General features: G+C 40.9%; 1 protein-coding gene across 2 annotated transcripts in view; it reads right to left on the reverse strand.

The window, feature by feature from the left end:
• Positions 1-22368, reverse strand: part of LOC134211100 (potassium voltage-gated channel protein Shal) — a 641586-nt gene that overhangs the window by 193188 nt on the left and 426030 nt on the right. For both annotated transcript variants that reach the window (XM_062687713.1, XM_062687714.1), the window contains one exon: positions 20062-20167. The gene's annotated coding sequence lies outside the window, so the exon portion shown is untranslated. The remainder of the gene's footprint in view (positions 1-20061; positions 20168-22368) is intronic.

Genomic DNA, 22368 nt, shown 5'->3' on the forward strand with positions numbered 1-22368 from the left:
GGGAATTCAAAACTTTTTTGCGTGAAGGGCATTCCCAGAAATCGGATTTATGATTGCCCCCACAATTTGCACATTTAAATTTATTGGAATCTTCTCTCACAGGACATGCGTCCTTGGCGTGAGAGATTCCACCACAAATCATGCATTTAGCATCCATGTGACAATGTTTGGTTCCATGACCCCACTTTTGACTCTTACGGCACTGGGTGGGGTTTTGGAAATTTCCCCCAGGCCTGCGGAAATGTTCCCATGTAACACGGACATGGGACATAATACAGGCCTTTTCCAAACTTTTCATATTATTTAGTTCACTTTTGTTAAAATGAACTAAATAAAATTCTTGAAATGCCCTCTGGGAAGTACCAGAGTGGAATTTCTTTTTCATCTTAATTACTTGGACTGGTGAAAATCCAAGTAATTGAGAAATTTCAATTTTAATCTCATCCAGTGATTTATCATCACTGGGAGACCTTTCAAGACGACTTTGAACAATCGCTCAGTTTTGTCGTCGTATGTGAAGAATTTATGGCGCTTCTCAGTTAAATACTGAAGAAGACGTTTGCGATCGTCAAAGGATCCCGGCAAAACGCGGCAGTCACCCTTCCTAGCAATCTGAAATGAAACCTTGATCCCCTGAAGGTTACTCAAAATCTCATTCCGGAAGCCAGAAAACTCGGCAACAGATACCACAATTGGCGGAATCCTTTGCTTTTTCGCATGAATCGAATCACCTGGGCTAGAGGTATATTCGATTTGCTCAATTTCATCATTAATCAAATCGAACTGATTGCTCAGTTCGATTGGAAAAGAATTATTTCCGATATTAGAGTTAGAAGGAATATCTGAATTCTCCAGCTTCCTTCTATTTTTTCCGCGCTTTGGCAGGACGGTCTTGAAACCTTGTTTCTTTGAAGGAAGTGGAGAATTCAGGGACTCCCTCTTGTTTTTATTAATGCTCATTGCTGAGCGTGGAGACGTGACCTTCTAAGGGGTTTTTTCCCAGAACGGTGTCCCTGCAGGATTACCACCGCTTGTCGGAATTTTACTTCCGCAAACGGGTCCAACGTAAAACGAAGGCACGGGTCCTTGCAAAGATCGTAACGGGATCAGTGGGTACAAATAGCGCTAAGAAGTACCGTTGAAATTAAAATAGCTTCGGGTAGTATTAAAAACTTCCTTCCGCAAAGAGAGAAAGAACCGCACAGCACGAAAGCACGATGCGGTCTGATCTATTGAGAGCTATTTCTGCAAACCCTGGTAATTGTCTCAATTAGACATTCGCTGTTCATGCAACATGAGGTTGAATGAAAAGTTTCTCTTTATGTCTTGAAAGTTATATTAAATATAGCCCTAATGAGTTCTATAACGCATATTTTATAACGTATTTGTGAAGACGAATATACCTGTATATTGCATAGTACTGATTCACAAAGAAAATCGGGTGTTAAAAAAAATTACAATAGCTTATTTTTACATTCATTGAACGAGTGTATTATGATAGCAAATTATACAAAGAAGTGCAATGTTTTATCAAATGTTTGCAGGTATCTAAATCGATCATCCACAATGAACTTTTGCAGCAAACGTGGAGTATTGAAGCGACACAGGACCAGCGAATGTGCGTCTGAGATTACAATCGCATCCATTCACTGCAGGTACATGGAATCTATTTTTGCTTAAGCTCATAAACATCATCACTTGCCTTTCTGAGTTGCAGCTCCTCTTGACGGTATACAACAATAGATGCACGTTTGCCATTCGCATTCTAAATTTCGAGCCCCACTCTTCCTCACAATCGACCGCGCGATAGCTACAACAAAAGCATGCCCGTCCGTGGTGGTTGTGACGGCAAGGACGATGGCCCAGCGAAGAGCCAATGTGCCTCGGTTCATCAGCTTCTTTCTGTTGGCTGGTTGGTGTGAAATATTAGTAGGTGCCATTCGGTGCCACCCGCACATCGCCTTTTGGGTGGTGAAAATTTGCTTTCCTCGTCGTTTGGTGATTATGATGTTTGTGCAATCACGTAATAAAATTATATTTACACTGGATTTTGTTTTTACACGATTTACATTTTCTCAATTTTCCACTCATCCTAAATGTTTAACGTATATTAATAATCATGTGATTTTTCTTTGATTTATTCTGGATTTTTTGAAACATGTTGCGAAGAGTTTGGTGGCAAATTAAAGTCACACGATCAAAAATACGAGCGAAAAAAAATCGCGTAAAAACAAAATCCTGTGTACCTGATTTCATGAGAAAAGTTTTGCATCAGTGCTTTTCTACTTTTTGGAGAGACTGTTCGGTGCACGATTTTTTTTTTTGCAAATGCCTGACGTGTACAGAAATCAGTTGGGTTATGGCAATAAGGCTATTTACATGATAATTCATTGCTGGAGAATGCTTTTTATTACCGATAAGCTACTGTGATATAAAATTCCATACATAATTTATAATTTTATCGATTTCAAACTTTTACTACCATTATTGAGGATGATAATGGGTCACATGGGTGAGATTGGGTTGAGGCGATGGGGACAAGTTTCTGCACTATAGGATTCAAAACAAATGTATTGTAATTATTTAAGAATAAGAAAAAGAGATTATTATATCCATTATTTGAACGGCTTGGTTTCGAGACTAGAGCTTGATTGACCTATTTTTTAACCAACCAAAAATACGTTTCTCCTGTCTATGAGGCGAGTCAGCTTTATACGATTAAACTCCTCTACATGATTTCAAATTGCGTGTTTTGATCTCAAGAGAAAACCGGATCCAGTGTCATGTAATAACTACTATAGTTGCGTTGATGATTTAAATCCCCTTTATTTTCTACTTTTGTATCTCAATACTGTTTCTTTTTATTTTTCAAACATTAATCGCCCCAAATGACCCTTTCGGCCAAATGGCCTTTTCGACCAAATGACACTTTCGGCAAAATTACTTTCGACCAGATGGGTTTCGGCCTAATAGTTTGTTCGGCCTAGTGGCATTCGGCCGAATGAGTTTCGGCCAAACGACCCATTCCATAATTTTGTATGGGTCGTCACACTTTAGGCAACCCCACCTCCTCCTCATATCGTTACGTAATTTATGGATGTTCTCTTATTTTCGGCTTTCCTATCAAGCATTTTAAAAATATTGCCTTGAATACCGAAATTTGAACCATCAATTGTGTTTCAGTTTTTATAAATACGCCTTACTTAGACTAAATGTAAAGAAAATTATTTTGAGCTTTTTAGTGGAATTAGACCAAATGTATTTTTAAAATAAGGGAAAAATATCTTTCACAAGTCAGGTCATGCCTTTACTACTATCAAATCACAATAGAACCCATTTCAATCAAAGTTAATTGCCTATTTCCGGGGATTAAACCACCCGAAAGGGGCAGCAGGGACTATGTCCAAGGGCTTGACGACCCCTCCCCATGGCCACTGCGAGTTAGGGGGCCTGCCTAGGATGTGGTGGGGTTTGACAGTGGGCTCTGTTAAACCTCTACAAAAAGCTGCATGTGTCCATAAGCAGGCCCTATCAAACCTAGTCAACACATGAACGTATATGGTGTCGTGTAGGATGCTGAAGTGCAGGTGATAGAGGTACTTTTCCACACAACATGTATGTATATCGTCTCCAATTTAGCATCTTTTATTGCACCATGTGCGATTTTATGTAGACTGGGAAGCGACCGTGTGCCGCTCAAAGCGCACAAGCCCAACACGAGTGCCAACCGGCACATCAGGATTAATACCAGTGAGATCCTGATTACGGTATACTGGTCAAGGCAAGTGACACACACGCGCGCGCGAAAGTAATGCAAAATAAACGACATGTAAAATGAACGTAAATTTACATTCTTACTTAACGTCAAATAGAGATAAAATAAGGGTTGCTGAATAACATTAGCTTTCCGATTACTATCAATTATTTTCAATCCCGTTTTTTTTACTTTTCTTACGTTAATGAAATGATAACGCGGGCGCCTAATCCGAAATTCAAATGAACAATCGCTCACGTTGACCGATTGATTGTTTATTCTCGCGAAGAATGAACGTTTGAACAAATTAAGGAAATGCTAATACTACTGTGTAGAAGTTGCATAGGTCACATCACTTTCCATGGTGAGTCCCGATCTAAGTTACTGATTACCCCACTCAACTAACACTACTTCCTTCCCTTGGTAATTGTGGAGATGCAGAGGTATTCTCGGTCTCTGGTAGCAACAATTACCACACACTAACATTCCCTCATTTTCCCAACTGACTGTAAGGACTTGGCCGGCGCCGTTCTTTATCAACATTTTCGAGCGTGCTGAAACGTGCACTTCGAGAATAGTTGGTAAACCCCAACCACTATTCACTTGGATCGTAGTGCAATTTGCACCAGTTCTGATCAATCACGGAGTAGCAACCATTGACATGTACAGTCAGTCTAAGCTAAGCTAAGCTAAGCTATTTCCGGGGATTAAACCACCCGACTTGGACGTTAATTTACAATGTTATGAAAACTCATATGTGAATATGTACATTATATGGAAGATATTGATTTGGAAAATTTATTGGAGGTAATCACTTTCCCTTCGATGGGACTCGAACCCATGACCCTACAGTACTAGGTTCGAGTCCCATCGAAGGGAAAGTGGTTACCTCCAATACATTTTCCAAATCAATATCTTCCACATAACGTACATATGCAGGGGCGGATTAAGCCGGAAGGGGGCCCCGGGGCCGACAGTATGTGGGGGCCCCAATATGTACAGAAAAGGTTGGCTTTAATACATAAGATGTGTGGGGGCCCGGGGCCACGCCCCCCCCGGACCCCCCCTACACCCGGCCCTGTACATATGAGATTACATAACATTGTAAATTAAGAACCCATTTGTTTTTCTTGATTTAGGCCGATACAAATATTTAAAAACAATTACGTCCTCCCTCGGTTTTTTTTTTTTCCAAAATTAATATTTTGGGGAGAGGGGTGGTCAACAAACAAAATTGGGTAATTTTGAGGATTTTCAAAACATTTTTTTAACAAATCCGAGTTTTTTAATTTTTCATTTAATTATTTTTTCTGTTATACCTCCCCCCCCATTGACCTTTCGGAGACCAGTAGGACATAATTTAAATTAAATATTTGTGATGGCCTTACTATAAATTGATAAAAAATATTATAACATTGAAAAACCAGTTAGGAGTTTAGATCAACTATGTTTCGAAATGCTTTTATTCCTGCAAATAACCAATTTAAACTCTAGTCTATTGTTCAGATTTAGCTTCACTTCCACACCACTGAAAACTAGCTAAAGCGTGCCCTACTGTCGGTCTGGTTTCCAATTCTTCGGTACCACAAAAAACGGTAATCGACTTGTGTCCACAACGCTGCGACGGTGATGATGACGATGATGATGATGGGGTTGTGTAGATTTCCCATTATGATAAATTTTGGCCTCTTGCCGAAACAATGAAACCCGAATCAGAGTCCAGGCAGGTAAATTGACCTCAACTCCAATTGGCAGTGGGTTAAGCTAAACCGTCGCAACCGGGATGTTGGAAAAATAGACTATGCTTTAATATCATTCAGGTACAACAACAGAGCTGAGTGGTTTCCTTATCTAGGGCTTGTCATCTGTTGGCCTATAGCGTTTGTGATCCTTCTCGTACGCTATGTATTGTGGGTAGGAACTTATTCTTGTGCGACGTACGTAGATGCCCTGTGTGGGAAGCTCATCCTTCGTGCATTCGAAACAATTGTATCAGATTGTACAGCAGTCTGACACTGACTTCGTGCACACGATACAAACCACCTCGGATGGCAGGAAAAACTTTGTCCCTTGCGTATGGAGATAAACATCACATATAGATGGGACACGTTGCTGCCTGCAAGAGGAAGCGATTCTTGGGGGTTTCAGGAAAGTGAGCAACGGATGCGGTTGGAAACGATAGAATCTGTGTCTTCTGACTCTGCCGTGGTGTCGTCGTTCTATCACGCAAAGAAGTATTGTGAGCACGCAATTATGTGCCAATTCTGTCGGTTTGAATAGTTGACTAGGGCGTAATTGTCGGGGTCGCATCTGCCATAGGGGATTGTTGTAGATTACTAGTTGGTTCCGGTATGAACTGTCGTGTTGGAAAAAGATTTTCATCCCAATCCCTAGGGGACAAGACTCAAACACTATTTTGTATAACTTTATTAATAATGCACATGTTGGAATACGAAACATGTTGGTCCAAATATGGATCGTAGTGTAATTTGGACCATTTCCGTTTAACCATGGAGAAGCAAATATTTACATGTCACATCTGAGGACAGACAGAAATCCTATTGATGATATATCATAGCATGTCAGCCAGTATATCAAATTGTGATTTTGATAAGTTTTATAAACAAAGTCTTCCTTTATATAATAATTATTAAATTACTTCATGATTCACATTTACGAATAAATTATTCAATTCAATTCAGACTAACATATAGGATAAACAATATTTCCATGTAGGCTTTTCATCTTTCTAATGTACAGACTGTGTAGGCAGAGAAAAAAAAAACAGAAATGTTAAGGAAGGTTTTAAAAATGGTACTGATTAAAACACTGAATTGATTGTATGCAAACATTCCGAGTCGTAAATTTTATCAAACTTAATTATCTTGATTATATTAGGGATTTAAATCAATCGAGTAATAGTTCCCACAATAAAATTACGGATACACACAAGCCCCATACATCGCATCGCAACAAATCATTGAACGTGCCCGTTCGAAGTCAATCTATTTTTGAATCGCACAATGCAAAAGTTTCATCTATCACTCGTGAAAAGGGTCTCCGATAAAAAGGGCACGTTCTATTTGGTCGTCTGTCGAGCAGTCAACTCAATCCTTTTCCTGCGATACAGTAAGTGACGTGTTCTTTCACGGACTACACTACACAGCAACGTACCATGTGGCAACCCCCGAACCGTACTCCAGCGCCCCACATGCGTTGATTGACGGCACAAAAAGCTTCAACTTCCGTCCCTCATCATCATCATTTGTGAAGGACTTTTCCCTCTGTCCCGGAGACATCGATGCTTGTTATTGCTCTGGCAGTCGATGTGTGCTGCTTCCCTTGCATGTGGAGCATTTTGCTGCATTGCCCCGAGATTCGTGTCTCCGGGAAGCGCAGACTACTTACATACTGTCGTCACTCACCCGTTTCATATATAGCCGGTGCAGCGTAACAACTTCCTAACGAACGGAAAGGATTCACTTTGTTTGGTTCCTGAAGCGATCACCACCCACCAACCAACCCTTCTGTTCAGCGGATTGTGAATATCTGCACAGTTTAGATTGAATTGTATACTTTTGCATTGGTTCAAAGCTGGCTGTAGCAAATTTAAGACGCCGTTATATAAAGCAGCATTGCTCAAATGATGACAGAGTGTTCAAAATGTTGTAAAAATTTTCCTTGGAAATTCATTCAAACTTCCACGGGAAATTATCCCGAATTTTCATGGGACATTCTTTCGAATTTCATCGAGAAAATCTTCCAAATTAGCAAGTAAAAATCTTTGGATTTACACGGCTAATTGTTCTGACTTTTCTACGGAAAATAATTTCCTCTGATTTACCACGGGAACTTCTGATTTTCCAAGGAAAAAACTTCCAAATTATCAGGAAAAAATCTTTGGATTTTAACGATAGTTTCTTCTGAATTTTCACGGAAAATTCTTCCAAATTTCCAAGAAAAAAAAAATTCAGAGCTTGAATTAGAAATTCTTCCGAATTTTCATGGGGTAGTTTTTCCGACCTTCGACGGGAAATGCTTTCGAATTCTCGCGGCTATTTTTTCTGATTTTCCATGTTGAATTCTTCGGAATTTCAACATAGAAAATTTTCCTGAATGCAGGTTTGTTCGTGTTTTATGAACGATCGCGTGGTTATTTAAATATCCGGTTCTGCTGTGCTGGCGAGCAAACTAATTAGAAAGTGAAACAATCAGTGCAGGTTTGTTCGTGTTTTGTATTAGACGTAAAACGATCGGAGATCGCGTCCAGACATGTTTTCTTCAGTAAGCAGAACGATCGGCCGATAATTGAAATTTTGTTCTGCTTTGTGCAACCTTTAATTAAAATTATAAGTTTTTTCATCGACCAAATTACCCAACAAACAATTTTAGCTGAATAATCTAGTTTTTCAGCTGAAAAAGGCTCCTTTTGATGACTCGTTGGCTTCTATCAGAGCGAGTATCATGTCAACATTCTCCTACCCATTCCTCAATTGACTTGCATTCTGACACGGCCAGTGCTGGTATTGCTTATTTCTAGGTCACCAGTTCCTACAGGTTCCGATCTTTCACTGGAAAATCTTTCATATTTTCACGAGCAATTTTTCCTTATTTCCATGGAGAAGTTTTTTCGACTTTCAATAGAAAATGTTAATTTCCACGGGTCATTCTTCCGAATCTACACGAAAAAGTATTGCAAATTTTTACATAGTATGATGACAAAAACATCACGCAACTCTACACCAATCGACAATTGTTCGTTCATTCAATCAGTGCCGATCGCACTGCTCTCATTTATTTCATTTGGCCTCGAATTCATCGACGCAACCAGAAGATTCTCGTCGATCATCGACATCGAAATCAAGCCAATGCCTTCAGCCTCATTTCTACCGATCTCTGGTCGGAAACTTCCGAATTATTCACATCAAGGTCTACGACTCCCATTAATGTTCTCGAGCATTACTAGATTCCGCTTTACAGTCAATATTGGTTACGAAAAATCCCCCGTCCAGAAATTCTATTTACGCTGCTTTTCTGATGGCTAGGGGATCAGAACGATCGGCTAAGGGGCAGGTTCCCCTCAATGTGGCAGATTTGTGCTATTACGCCTTAGTGAACCCTCAGTTCCAATGGCCTCAACGATCTTCTCGTCGGTATGGAAATGTCATTCTGCCTCTTAAGGCATTCCATGAGCACATTTTTTTTTTTCGCTGGGATTTCAGCATTTTTTGTTCATTTTCCCGAAGGGAGGAGTTTTGCCGAGGTCTCAGTGAAATTGACTTTTTGCTTGTTCAGATACGTAGGTACAGTAAATATTTATTAAAATAATAATGTAATAAAATATTTTTTCTTGTCGAGGTTAACTTCTGAAATTTACTAAGCTACAGTGGTGCCCGATTTGTCCGATGTCGATAAAGAAAAACTTAGTGCAATGAGAAGCTGTCGCTCAGAACACCGTGCTTTGCTTGGTTGCCTCCAGAAGGATATAAGCCAACCTAACAACTGACGCGCAGCTTGTTCGTTTCTATGAAATCTTGCTGGAACATTACCACTCTTTCCGTAGCGGTAACAACGTTCGAAGAACATTTTTTCGCCGCATTTGAAATCAGGTCCGTTCGTAGTTACTTTTTTCAAGTGCTCGTCGATACTAAACCTTTTAGGAAGATCGAAAAAGATAGCTACTCAAAGATCACTCGCTCTCGAACGATTACACAGCCGCTGCTAGAATGGCTGTCCTATTTTGATTTCGTTTCTACATAGGACAGTTATGCTTTTATACAGGTCAACCCCAAAGTAATGAAAGCATACTAGGTTTTTATCGACACATATCATCAACTTGAAACGAGCAGATTAGATTCGAGTGCGTCGTTTCAAAAAATAACTTTAGCTACCAATTTAGCCAGGACGATACAGGCAATAAGAGTGCTCGAATCAATTATATATAAGTAGTAGTAATTTAGTTTGGAATGAGTGGGTGAAAACAGGGGAAAAAACACGAAACCCCAACCAGTATGACCAAATGAATTGAGGAAAATTGTAAGAACGAGAATGGTTATTAATAGAAAACCCAGAAACCCTTGATAACAGAGATGGAAATAAAAGAAAGTTTCTTGGCAGGTAAGAAAAAAAGATGGGCTCTCTCCATTTTGGACCGCCAAGTCGTTAAGTTGTGATTTCAAAGTTGAAGTAAATTTTAGTAGTGCAGTTAAAAAGTTTTATTAAAAAATCAAGTAAGAAAAAACAAACCAACAAATAATTCAAAGTACCATTAAATTTAACTTAATGAATATTATTTTTGTTTAAGAATTTCAATTTGATAAAAAAAAAACTATAAGACCTTTTTCTGACCCCGGAACCGCTGAGCCAGATTTCAGAGGAAAATCGACATCAAACCCCAGGCTGCTGGTCTAGAGCCAACGACATCTCCCGTGGAGGATACAAAAGACCTCTCTGGGCTCCGAGTCTCAGGGTGTAATAACACTGGGGAAGCTTACGAGGTACGGAAACATATCTGTGGACGGTTACTTACGGTCAACTCAATTACTTTATTCAGGCTCACTGAAGTAGCTCCTCTCCGAATTACGGAGAGGTTTCGAAGGCCGGCTGCTGACTTTGTCGTAGACCGGGTGTTTTTGAGGGGGCCACGGCCGTAGGAGGGCGGCTTCGCGATGAATAGGTGCCAAACAAAGTTAAAGGACGTCTGGTGATGGCTCGGTGGTAATACGGTTGCAGGACACAACTTGGCGGTGAGACGATAGCGGAAGGTGGCTTGGCGGTGATACGATGGCGGCTTGCAACTTTGCAAAAAACCCACAGTGTGGAGTGGCTTCGACGGCGACTCTCGTGGCTTGGTGGCTCGATCAGAGGATTTGATCAGAAATTAACGCCAAAACCAGGATCCATCGATATTACCAGATTGCCAGACACGCGGAACAGTCAGCCCTAGTCAGTCAGAGGCTGCCAAGGCTAGTCCTGATGGCGTCTCAGACGCCGGCTATGCGGCACGTGGTTTAAATCACTAATAATTTTGGGTTGGGTTCTCCTTCTCCGAAGTCCTATCGAAACCGGATAGAAATTGTTGCGCACTTAACGGCAGTTCTCGGGACCAATCTTCCGAGGGAAACGGCCGATTGGCAGAGGTCATTGAATAAATTAGTTTTGAGAGAGAGTTTGTAGAGGACGAAAGTAAAACAAAAAAAAAGTGTTCTTTAATCACTACGGAAGACCAACAAGTCCGTCCATCCCATCCATTCCGTCCTGTCCATCCAAGTCGTTAGTTCGTTCCGGTGTTCCAATCCGTCCATTCCGTCCAGTCCTCTATACCCAAATGGTCCCATAAGGGGGTAAAATCTTGCCCGGCTGTAATGCTCGCTAAACCTTTAATTCAGACCGATTTTCACGATTTGTCAGACTAAGCGATACCACAGCATTGGTTTGAGCTCCGTAGAAGCCTACCAACTGACCAGCGGATGGCAGATTTTATTACAGTTTTGAAACTGTATAATGTTTTAGATGTACAAGTTCGGAAGATTTTTATACTGAAATCTTACAATCTCTATTTATATATAAAACTTTGAGGCATTATAACTCAGGAACGGTTGGACCGATTTACAAAATTTTCTCACTGATTGATTCGTCTTGGGACCAGCTGTTTTTAGTCGGTTGCTCAGACGAGGTGGTCGCCAGTTTACTTTACTCACTTATGGATCCTGTACTGCCGCTAACCGCAAGTCGAGCACATCTGTATATGGAGGCCCATATACAGATGTGCTCGACTTGCGGTTAGCGGCAGTGTACACCTCCGGTGGTGCAAAGGGCCGACTTGAAAGATCTCCGTCCTGAGCGTTGCCCGGCTATCGCTTCAACCTGTTGCCAGGTTATATTTCGGTAGACTTCTTTTATTTCTTTATTGAGGCTTCGCCGCCATGAGCATCTGGGTCTGCCTCTGTTGCGGTGCCTCGCTAAGTTCCAGTCTTATTCCTGTTTACAGATTTCGTTTCCCCCCCTACGTAAGACGTGGCCGACCCAGCCCCACTTCCGATCCCGAATTTATGTTGCTATCGGCCTCTGGTGACAACGACGATGGAGCTCGTTGTTTGAGATCCAGCTGTGAGGCCACCAGGCCCTGAATTATATACCGCAGGCATCTGTTGATGAACACCTGCAGCCGTTGAGTGTTCTCCACTGATACACACCATGTCTCGCTAACGTATAACAGCACAGATTTCACGTTAGAGTTGAAAATTCGTATTATGGTGCGTTCACTTATCTGCCTGTTTTTCCAGATATTCCTCAACTCGCAAAGGCAGCCCTTGCTTTCTTGATCCTTACGCCTATGTCGATATTGGTACCGCCGTCTGACGCCATTTGGTTACCAAGATATTGGAAGCTTTCAACATTCTCCACTGGTTGCTCGGCTACTGTGAAACTGAAAGGAGTCACCGTGTTTACATCCAACGATTTGGTTTTGTTGACGTTGATGACTAAACCTGCCGAGGGGGAGCGCTCGGCAAGGTCGTTAAGCTTACTCTGCATATCAGAGCGCCGTTGCGCGAGGAGTGCAACGTCATCAGCCAATTCGAAGTCGTTTAGGTGCTCCATGGTTATAGGCTGCCATAACAGCCCGCGGTTTGGTTCACGGTCAATTGCATCTACCAGAATCTCATCGATTACGACGAGGAACAGGAACGGTGATAGAATACATCCTTGCCTCACACCAGCTACGACCCGGATAGGGTCGGACAGGACCCCATTGTGCAGCACTCTACACGAAAAGGCCTCGTACTGTGCTTCGATGAGGCCGATGATTTTCTCAGGAACCCCCTTGCGTCTCAGGGCGCCCCACATATTCTCGTGATTGAGACGGTCGAAAGCTTTTTCGTAGTCAATGAATACCAAGTAAAGGGACTCTTGGAATTCGTTGACCTGCTCCAGAATGATGCGGAGCGTGACAATATGATCCACACAGGATCTTCCGGCACGGAATCCGGCTTGCTGCCGCCGGAGAGTCGCATCGATCTTCTCCTGAATCCGGGCTAGGGTAGTTTTGCACAGAACTTTGAGAACGGTACACAGCAACATAATGCCTCGTCAGTTATCGCATACAGTCAGGTCACCCTTTTTAGGCACCTTCACTAAGATACCTTGCATCCAGTCGACCGGGAAAGTTGCGGTGTCCCAGATATTACGAAATAAACGATGCAGTAGTTGAGCGGATGTCATGGGGTCAGCTTTGAGCATCTCGGCTGATATGCGGTCGACCTCTGGGGCTTTATTCGATTTCATGCTTTGGATGGCTGTTTGAATCTCTAGCAGTGATAGAGCTTCGGTATTGACGCGTGTTATACGTTGGATCCTAGGCAGATCATGCCGAGGTGTTGATGGCCTGGCTGGCACTTGAAAAAGTTGTTAGAAGTGCTCGTGTCTCAGCTGGTCAGTTGGGTCGGTCAATAACTGATCATTCTCGTCTTTCACAGGGATCGTTGCATTCATCTTCGCCCCGCTTAAGCGTTGTGAGATATCGTAGAGAAGGCGAATGTCCCCGGTTGCGGCGGCTCTCTCTCCTTCGTCGGCCAGTAAGACTGCCCACGCTCGCTTATCCCGTCGACATGAGCGTTTTAGTTCCTTCTCAAGAGCCGCGTATAGTTGACGGGCTAAGACTTTGGCTCTTCTGGTTTTCGATCGCTCTATCGCGACTTTGGCTTCTCTTCGCTCCTCTATCTTCCTCCAGGTCTCATCGGTGATCCATTGTTTTCTCTGGGTGCGTAGTTCACCCAGATTGTTCTCGCTGGTAGCGATGAAGGCATTCTTGATGGCGGTCCATTCGTCTTCCACGCTGCCACCTTCCGGAATATCTGCAACACGCGTCTCCAGTTCTTCAACGAAGGACCGTTTCACCGTGGTATCTTCCAGTCGGCGTGTGTTGAATCGTCGTCCAACTCTTTCCTCCTGCCGACGAATCCGCTCAATGCGCAGGCGTATTTCGCCGATGAGGAGGTGATGATCAGACGCGATATCGGCACTACGTTTATTCCGTACATCAAGAAGGCTCCGTTTCCATTTTCGGCTGATGCAGATGTGGTCGATTTGATTTTCTGTAAAGCCGTCACGGGAGACCCACGTGACCTTGTGAACCGGTCGATGAGGCGCTCTTCCCTCCAATCCCCCGATCACCATGTCGTTATTACCACAAAATTCTGCGAACAGCTCTCCGTTTTCGCTCATTTCTCCGAGACCATGGCGTCCCAAAATGCGCTCATGGTTCGAGTTGTCGGATCCGATCTTCGCATTGAAGTCGCCCAAACAGATCTTGATATCACCCTTCGGAATTCTATCTACGACGGCATTGAGTTGACTGTGGAAGTTCTCTTTGTCTTGCAGATCGGCAGCATCGGTTGGTGCATAACATTGGATTATAGTAAGGTTTCGGACCCGTGTTATAAATCTGGAAACGATTATCCTTTCACTTATAGGTTCCCACTTCATAAGCGCAGAGTGTGCCTGAGCGCTTAGTAGGAAGCCAACTCCGCGATGCCGGGGAGCGTGTTCACCTCGTAAACCAGAGTATAGCAGAACTTGTCCCGACGGCGTTCTGTGGTCTCCAATGTTTGGCCAACGGACTGCACTCAGTCCCAGGTAAGCATATGCGGTATTTCGAAAAATTTCGTTTCAGGTGGTTCGAAACGAAATTCCACGGAATTTCGCCGAATTTGAGCATGGCGAAATCTGATTTATTGATTTCGTTTCGTTTCGTAAAATTACAAAAATTTCGCTTGAAAAAACTAGCTCATAACGAAATTTAACGGAATTCCGCGGAATTTCGAAACAAATTTAGACTTAAACCATACTGTCTCGTAGGTCATGTATTATCAAAAATTTTGGCTGCGCCGCTGAACAAAATCATAAAGCTGTTTTCAAAACTTTATGTTATACATTTTTTTCTATTAACGCCTACTACAAAATTCCATTCTGAGTCGACAAATACGTATTCAGTTTTCTTCTAAAAAAAATCTTCGATGTTTTGTTAGAAATGTCCAACAGAAAACGAAAAATTTCTTATATTATTCTATCCCATTTTTTTCAAAAGTTATCCGACTCAATATTTAAGACGTTAGGGTCAGAGTGTAAATGTAATCAGATATGAATGAGATCAGTACAACTTTGTCAAAGAAGCAAAGTCGTGGCGTGGATTCCCGAGGTCCTTGTGAAGTATTTTTAGTGCGCCTCTTTTTTAGTAAAGGCCAACTTCTTTACCTCTTATGCCTCAAACCAGATTTAAGCGCATGACTAAGTACCGCTCACGGGTTAAGAAGTCCCAAAGGATAACATTAAACGAAGCACGTGATTTTGTGTTGGATTGATTTGTACCACGGTTATCGTCTTCGAGTTTTCAAAATAATTTCGTTTACAGTAAATATTTAGTCGCTTACCATGGTGGCTTCACATGAATTACCTTTTCAACAAACCAAAGATTCCTTTCCCGTGGCGCTTACGGAGAAACAGAGCAATCCTCTTATAATCTTATAATAATGAGTATTTTTACCAATTTTTTTGGGAAACGACTGTGGGGTTTAATCATGGATCAATAATTAACGGCTACGCAGTCTCATATTATTAAAACGAGTTTTTATTCATCCGACGTTTCGACACGAACGAACAAATCATTCTTCCCCTGAAGAAGACACTAATCCCGTGTCGAAACGTCGGACGAATAAAAACTCGTTTTAATCATATGAGACTGCGTAGCCGTTAATTAATGATCAATAATGAGTATCAAACTAATTCTCCTCTCCTAATCCTAAATTGACTGTAAGGGCGTAACCGGCTCATACTGTTCGAGCAGCTGTTTCTTACTCAATTGAAGGGTTTCCGAGCCTCTTATAAAAATGTTGAATTTGGAAGGAAAAAGACAGGAACACCGTCTTCGACCAGAGGTCGTACAGACTGAACACTTAAACACCTAGATAACGGACAGGACATATAACACCCAGTGGACCGATGGAGAATTTTTCGATCACGAAAAGTTTCCTCCTTACCGGGGCGGGAATCGAATCCACACTCCATAGCCCATGCGTCTAGACGATTGACGTCGCTAACCGCACGGGCACGAAGCCCACCTGGTAGCCTTTTGGTACAACTTTTTGTATGAAAAAGGAAAAAATATTTCTTCATACCTGGCAACTAATTGTCGAATCGGACGCAAATTTGTAAATACAATGATGCAACTTCAGCACCCAAATTAGTACCTTTAGGAGTACCTCAGGGCAGTGTTTTAGGACCATTGCTTTTCATTCTGTACATCAATGATATATAGCAATGTATTAAGTATTGCGATGTTAATCTCTTTGCTGATGATACGGTATTATTTATTGGTGAAAAAGATCCTTTGTTAGCAGTTGAAAAAAAGAAAGATGATATTGTAACACTGACTAAATGGTTGAAATTTAAAAAGCTGAAACTGACTATACAAAAAACAAAATCAATGGTTGTAACCAACAAAAAAACAAACGAACCGCATATGGATTACTGTTCGTCAGTTTGTTTGTTTGTTTCTGGTTGGCGACACGCATCTCAAAAGGCTACAAAAATTGCAGAATAAGTTTATGAGATTCATTTTGAATTGCAATAGATATATTCCAATCAATATTATGTTGGATGCACTACAATGGCAAACTGTCAAACAAAAATTATTGTTAGAGGACGAAATTTACATCAGCATAGAACTAGGCAAATTGACGACGATTTACGTGTTGTACCATTCACAATGACGACAAATCAAAAGTCAATGTATTATAGAGGAATACGAATTTTTAATGAATTACCTTTAGATATAAAAAATGCAAGAACTATTATTGAATTTAAAAGAAAGTGCTCTGAATTTGTAAAAACTATGTATATGTTAAGGTGAAAACTGTATGAATTAATTCTAATTATCTGAAGATAAATAAATGAACTAAATATTATATTATATTATAATTTATTTAATTTACAATAGGAACTGCTGCCGTAAAAACTTTGCGATCACATTTCTGAAATGCAATCTGAAAGACTTATCTTTGTGCATTTTGAAAATGAGCAGAGGATTCGTCTAGCGAGAAAATAGTTTTTTTTAGCTCAATACTTAAAACCTCACTGATAAATGAATATGAAGCATGCTTCAGCTTAATCACATAAGTCTTAAATGAAATAATGCGAAATAAAGTTAAATAGAATTTAAATTAGAAAAAAAATCTCACAATTCCCATATTTTTATAAACATACTTATTGATATAAAGCTGAACTGATATAAAATTGATCAGATTCGGAAGCACCCACTCCACAGTGAATTTCTTTGAAGACGGCACAAATGCTTTGGTATTACTTTATGACCAATGGTAAACGGGAACACGGCGATTTATCACAGCCTGCTTATTATGTTCCTATAATTCAATTGGTCGCAAAGCGGTCATTTGACTTTGAGAAAATGAAATTAGAATTGCCTACATAATGTAAAATCAATTCAATAAAAAATCCGCGGAAAAGAATTTTAAATTTCGTTTCGTTTCGAAAAAATTCGAATTAAATGGACGTTGATTTCGTACCGTTTCGAAGTCTCAAAGGAAATATATATTTCGTTTCGTTTCGTTTCGAATCAACACAGACATTTTAAATTTCGTTTCGTTTCGTTTCGTCAGGAAAAAGTGTTTTATCGCATACCCTTAGTCCCAGGATCTCAAGCTTCATGCGGCGTGCCTCATTGGCAAGTTGTGCCAATTTACCCTGCTGGGCTAGGGTTAAAACGTTCCATGTTCCTATTCGTGTCCGTTGTTTCGCGCTAAGAGTCGTCGCCGTAGAATCAGTCCGTATTCTTTCATTATCGGATTCTCGAACAAATTGATGTTTTTGGTGGACATCGGGTCGGGTCGGGTCAAATTTGTTTAAAGTCCCACCCAACACCAGGACTAGGCTAGTGCGCTTTGAGCGGCACACGGTCGCTTTGATAGGGCCTGCTTGGGGACACATGCAGCTTTTTATAGAAGTTCAGCAGAGCCCACTGTCGAACCCCACCACATCCTAGGCAGACCCCACAGGATGCACCCTCTCACTCTAGCTGATGTCAGAAGGACAACAGTGCCCAGGCTGCACTACCAGCTAAGTACGCAACCCTTAGCTGGCGGTCAATTGTCATCGGAAGACCCGTGGAAGCGTGAGTATTGGAACTTGTGAGGACCAGAGCTATGTTAGGCGCCCCTTCCCGGATGTCAACTCACCATTTCGCAGTCCGGTGGTCGCCAGTGCTGCCAAATAAATTTGATACAAAATCTTCCAAATATCATGTATAAAAACTTGATGTTTTTCTTTTCGTTCCATCCATTATTTATGTAAAAGAAGCGAAAGAATAACAGAGAGAAATTTTCGCAAATGAAAATATGACTTTGAGATCGAAAATTAAAGAAAAGTGAATGATAATGCTTAAAACCAACAGTTTTAAAACCTTTACAACTTTGCAAACCAGCAACATGGTCACACATCTCATCTACCAAAACCAACCTTTTCTGTACATTTTGGGACCCCCACAAGCTGTCGGCCCCGGGGCCCCCTTCCGGCTAAATCCAGCCCTGGGTGTTGCACAAAGTGTTGTGAACTCCTTCGTAAGCTGTTTCGCTGCTCGTAATCTCGATCAGCTAATGAAGAACTTGCTTTCATAGAGGGTTACTCCGACGTTACGTTACGATTGTGGACCGTTCCAGTACCGCTAGGCTAGAAATCCACCGCCATGCAGAAGCTTTCGTTCACAAATCACAACAGCTCCATGTTTGAATAGTCCACCACTGTGTGTGCATGATGATAAACACTTTAGGTTTAAATTGCCCGTAGCACAAACTTCGGCGGGCTGTGGCAGCCGGCGGTTAAGTCCTTAAGGCATCATTTCCGTCGAACCGGTTGGAAACTCAATCATCTATTAGAGTGAATTCGTCACTCTGCTAACTCGCATATCACTAAAAAGGTCTTCCAAAATTCGGCCGTAATAACACTAACATTTGCTCGATATATTATCAACGTCTGGCCAATTCTTCAGGCCGGTTCACGCTGCAAAGCTATTTTAATTTTTGGTTTGAGATTTTTTCAAATAATATAAGGTCTAAAAAAAGTGGGTGGTTCAGCAAAGTTGATCTTACATAGGCAAAAACAAACAATAAAACGAGACACAATTTTTAACGGGAAAGGTCAATATGTTGTTATTTTGAACTGAAATGAATATAAACTACGTTAACTTATTAAGCTCAACTTTATTCAACTTTTCTCCAACCCAGCTTCAGTTATATATGCAACTGAATTTTCTGCTTTCTACTTTTTGCTGAGTCAATTGGTTCAAATGGACGCTTCTGAATATGAGATTTATTCAGAACATACTTCTTCCGCCCCCGTCCATCCTCACATGATTTATGGAAAATGTTATCAGTTTCGATGTTTGATATTTAAATAATGTTTCTACCTTACCTTGCGCTCTGATGAATCGACCAACAGATTGAAGCGTCCAAAATGTCATTACCATTTAGTGCGCTTCGTGGCACAGTGGTTTTTCATTTCTGGAGACGGGAAGAGATGCGATACTCATATCCTTATCCCGAGGCTTGGAGAAACTCACTCGCTCTGAAGGAGATAAATGATGCAAGTGGAAATGTGATTACACAAAAAAGCTCCCGTCAGTGTACAGGGGCTCAAGATGAACGGAGGACTTTTTCCCACGTTTGTCAATTGGACGTTCTCGGAACCTAATACTTTTTTTCGACGTTCGAGCTAGATGTGTTTTGTGGAGAAATGTGCAAAACGGAGAAAAATCAATTTCTTTTCAATATTTTTTTGTGTTGGTTTCAAAGATTTTGATTGAACGGTTTCATATCAACAACAATGCAAGGGAAGTGTTTTTGTTCGCCGACCGGTTTCTACTTTCAATCGAGTTTTCCTCCTCCCGTCGCTATTATAGATTAAATTACTTTCAATAAATTAGTATCGATCGGTTTTCTCAGATATACGGAAAGAAAAAGAATAGGGCGTGAAAAAAAGGGATGGCAACGTTGCGGATTAATTTTGTTCAATAATAATGGAGCTGATGGAAAAGTGGAAAATCGGAATCCCTTCAGGGCATCTGGTCTCTTCGGGTGAATACTTTAAGCCGTTTTCCTCCCTGAATAGCAACTAACTGTGGAAACTATTTTAGATTCACATCACGATATCCCAATGGCTATTTACAATTCATCGTCGGGTGTCTCTGAAGTTATTTGACCGGGTGCACTTTGCTTTTCTAGTGAGATAATTACACTTACCTCTAGCCGGAGCAGCAGCTGGCGGTGTTGCAGAAGTCGGTTCCACTGACGCTTGGCTTGGCAATCCAAATCGCATCGCCGTTGGATTGTTCGAGCAAAGTTAGTTCTGAAAATAGAAACAACAGCAAGAAGAAGCAAATTTAATCCTGTTCTGCGAAACAGAGAGACTAGAGAATGAGGTCCCGGGAATGGAAGTTTGATGAGAATTGTGCAGTGGTGATGTTTGAAAATTTAATCGAACTAAAAATTTAAAAATAACTTTTTAAATCTCATGATCATAATTTATTATAGAAATCGACATTGGGTCTCTGCCTACCAATTGCGCATATGAAATAATGTCAATTTACTGAACTCGCCTTTCGAAATGTACTTGCTCAATGCTACTTGATCGAATGATGAGCGGTTGTCAGATTCAGATTTTTATGGGTGGTTAACAAAATTTAAAATTGCATCGAAACTATCGTATTGAAATTTTTTTTTTTTTTCAGAAGTCTCTTTACATTATACCGATTATACCGAAAATCTGGATGGGTCTATGAGTCGGTTGAGCACTAGAAGCGTTGAATAACATAGGAAAGATTAGAAGATTATGCGGTACTGAACGTCCCAATGTGTCACTGTGCATTGGATTTACGGCACGTCCCCCTGAATGACATTTTAGAGCTGGATCAAAGACAGAGACAATTAAACATGACTGAGCCATTGTAACGAACTGGCAGAAGTCGTTTCCATTTCAGTTAACTATTCTGGTATCGCCAAAACACTTCTGATATAGGGTACCGGTTGACAACAAGTGATGGACATTTGCTTACCCGAAAGGATGCTGTCGCAAGGATTCGGTTCGGATCCGATTGCACGATTTTAACATTTTAAACGTTCGCAATCCGATTAGAAAGACGCTGCTGAGAAAGGTGTCAGAGGATAAGAGTTGTGCAGATAAGATAATGAAGTCGTACCTTTCCATTTCATTATATAAGTTTTTTGCTGGATGTGATCACCACTCAAGTATGTATAAGCAATTTTTTCGTGCTTGGGTTAGACCAACCCTAAACTATCGATAGTATTCCTCCGCTTACTTTTAGTTGCAACGAAAAACAAGCGTCAGATAGTCGCCTTCAGAAAATATACACCTCCAGAAAAAAAGCTAATTTGATATTTTTGAAAATGTTGTCGTCACGTAGTGGATTCTGGCGGTGAATGCTTTGATAGCACGTGCTATTTGCACTTCGGATATATTTTACACATCTAGGAGAGCCTTGGAAAATGGTCACGAAAGTTGTCATTTTATTGCAAGGCACAATATTCAAAAATACTAATAGGTAAATACTAGCAAAAATCTACATCGTATCTATGGTAAATTAATCGAAGAGCCCCAATGAATCGCCTGCTTTGAGCGTGCTTACAGCGGCACACTAGGAGTTAACTTTCTGAAATCAGTATGGCGAAAGGCATCTAAGGTTCGATTTCTCAAAATTAAGCACCTTCAGCGAAAAAATATTTGGTAGGCGTAGTAGCGGACACCATCCTTCATAACCTGTACCAAATAGTTTTTCATGAAAAGTTCCTAATTTTGAGAAAACCCACGTTAGATGTCTTTCGCCATACAAATTTCTGGCGGTTAACTCTTGCTGGCTATTTTGCGCATATACTATAGCGCCTGGATGTGGCAGCGGCGAGTAGAAAATCAGCCACTGCCAATAATTCATTGGAAAAATCAATACAATTAGTCCACCCAGTTTTATGCAACACATGATTTTTGTCTCTTTTAAATTAAAAAAAAATACAAAAAAAAACTATTTCTGTTACTAATACTTTTTGAGCAATATTTGGGGCCCACGTTTTGGTTTGATGGCATTAGAAATATAAAATGCGGTTCAAAAGTTTTCCAGAATCTATAGAAGGTAGAAATCAGGTGTTTCCAATACGGGGAGCACTGTGTTTCATCAACTAACTGACAAACGCCATCCATAATAACCGAGCTGGCAACCGTTTCTTTGTTTGACAAAAATCATGGATACTAGACTTTCAAAATACTATTGCCGGACAATGACTAATATTATTGTAAAGTTTAGAGTTGGTTACCCCTTGGGTTAGAAAATTAAAAATGTCCATTGTAGAATTTCCCCCTGTGGAAATTATCAACCCATTTTTATGGTTGTTGCAAATCATAGGCTTGGGATTGAAATCAAACACATTTAACAAATTCAATACTTAACAGAACTCGCATGGTATCTGTCCACTTATCAGTAGTGAAATAACAAACTCATTAAACAGTCTTTTTTCGGGGGCACAAAAGGCTCCACCTAA

The sequence above is a fragment of the Armigeres subalbatus genome, chromosome 2 (assembly GCF_024139115.2).
Source record: "Armigeres subalbatus isolate Guangzhou_Male chromosome 2, GZ_Asu_2, whole genome shotgun sequence".
NCBI classification, from domain to species: domain Eukaryota; kingdom Metazoa; phylum Arthropoda; class Insecta; order Diptera; family Culicidae; genus Armigeres; species Armigeres subalbatus.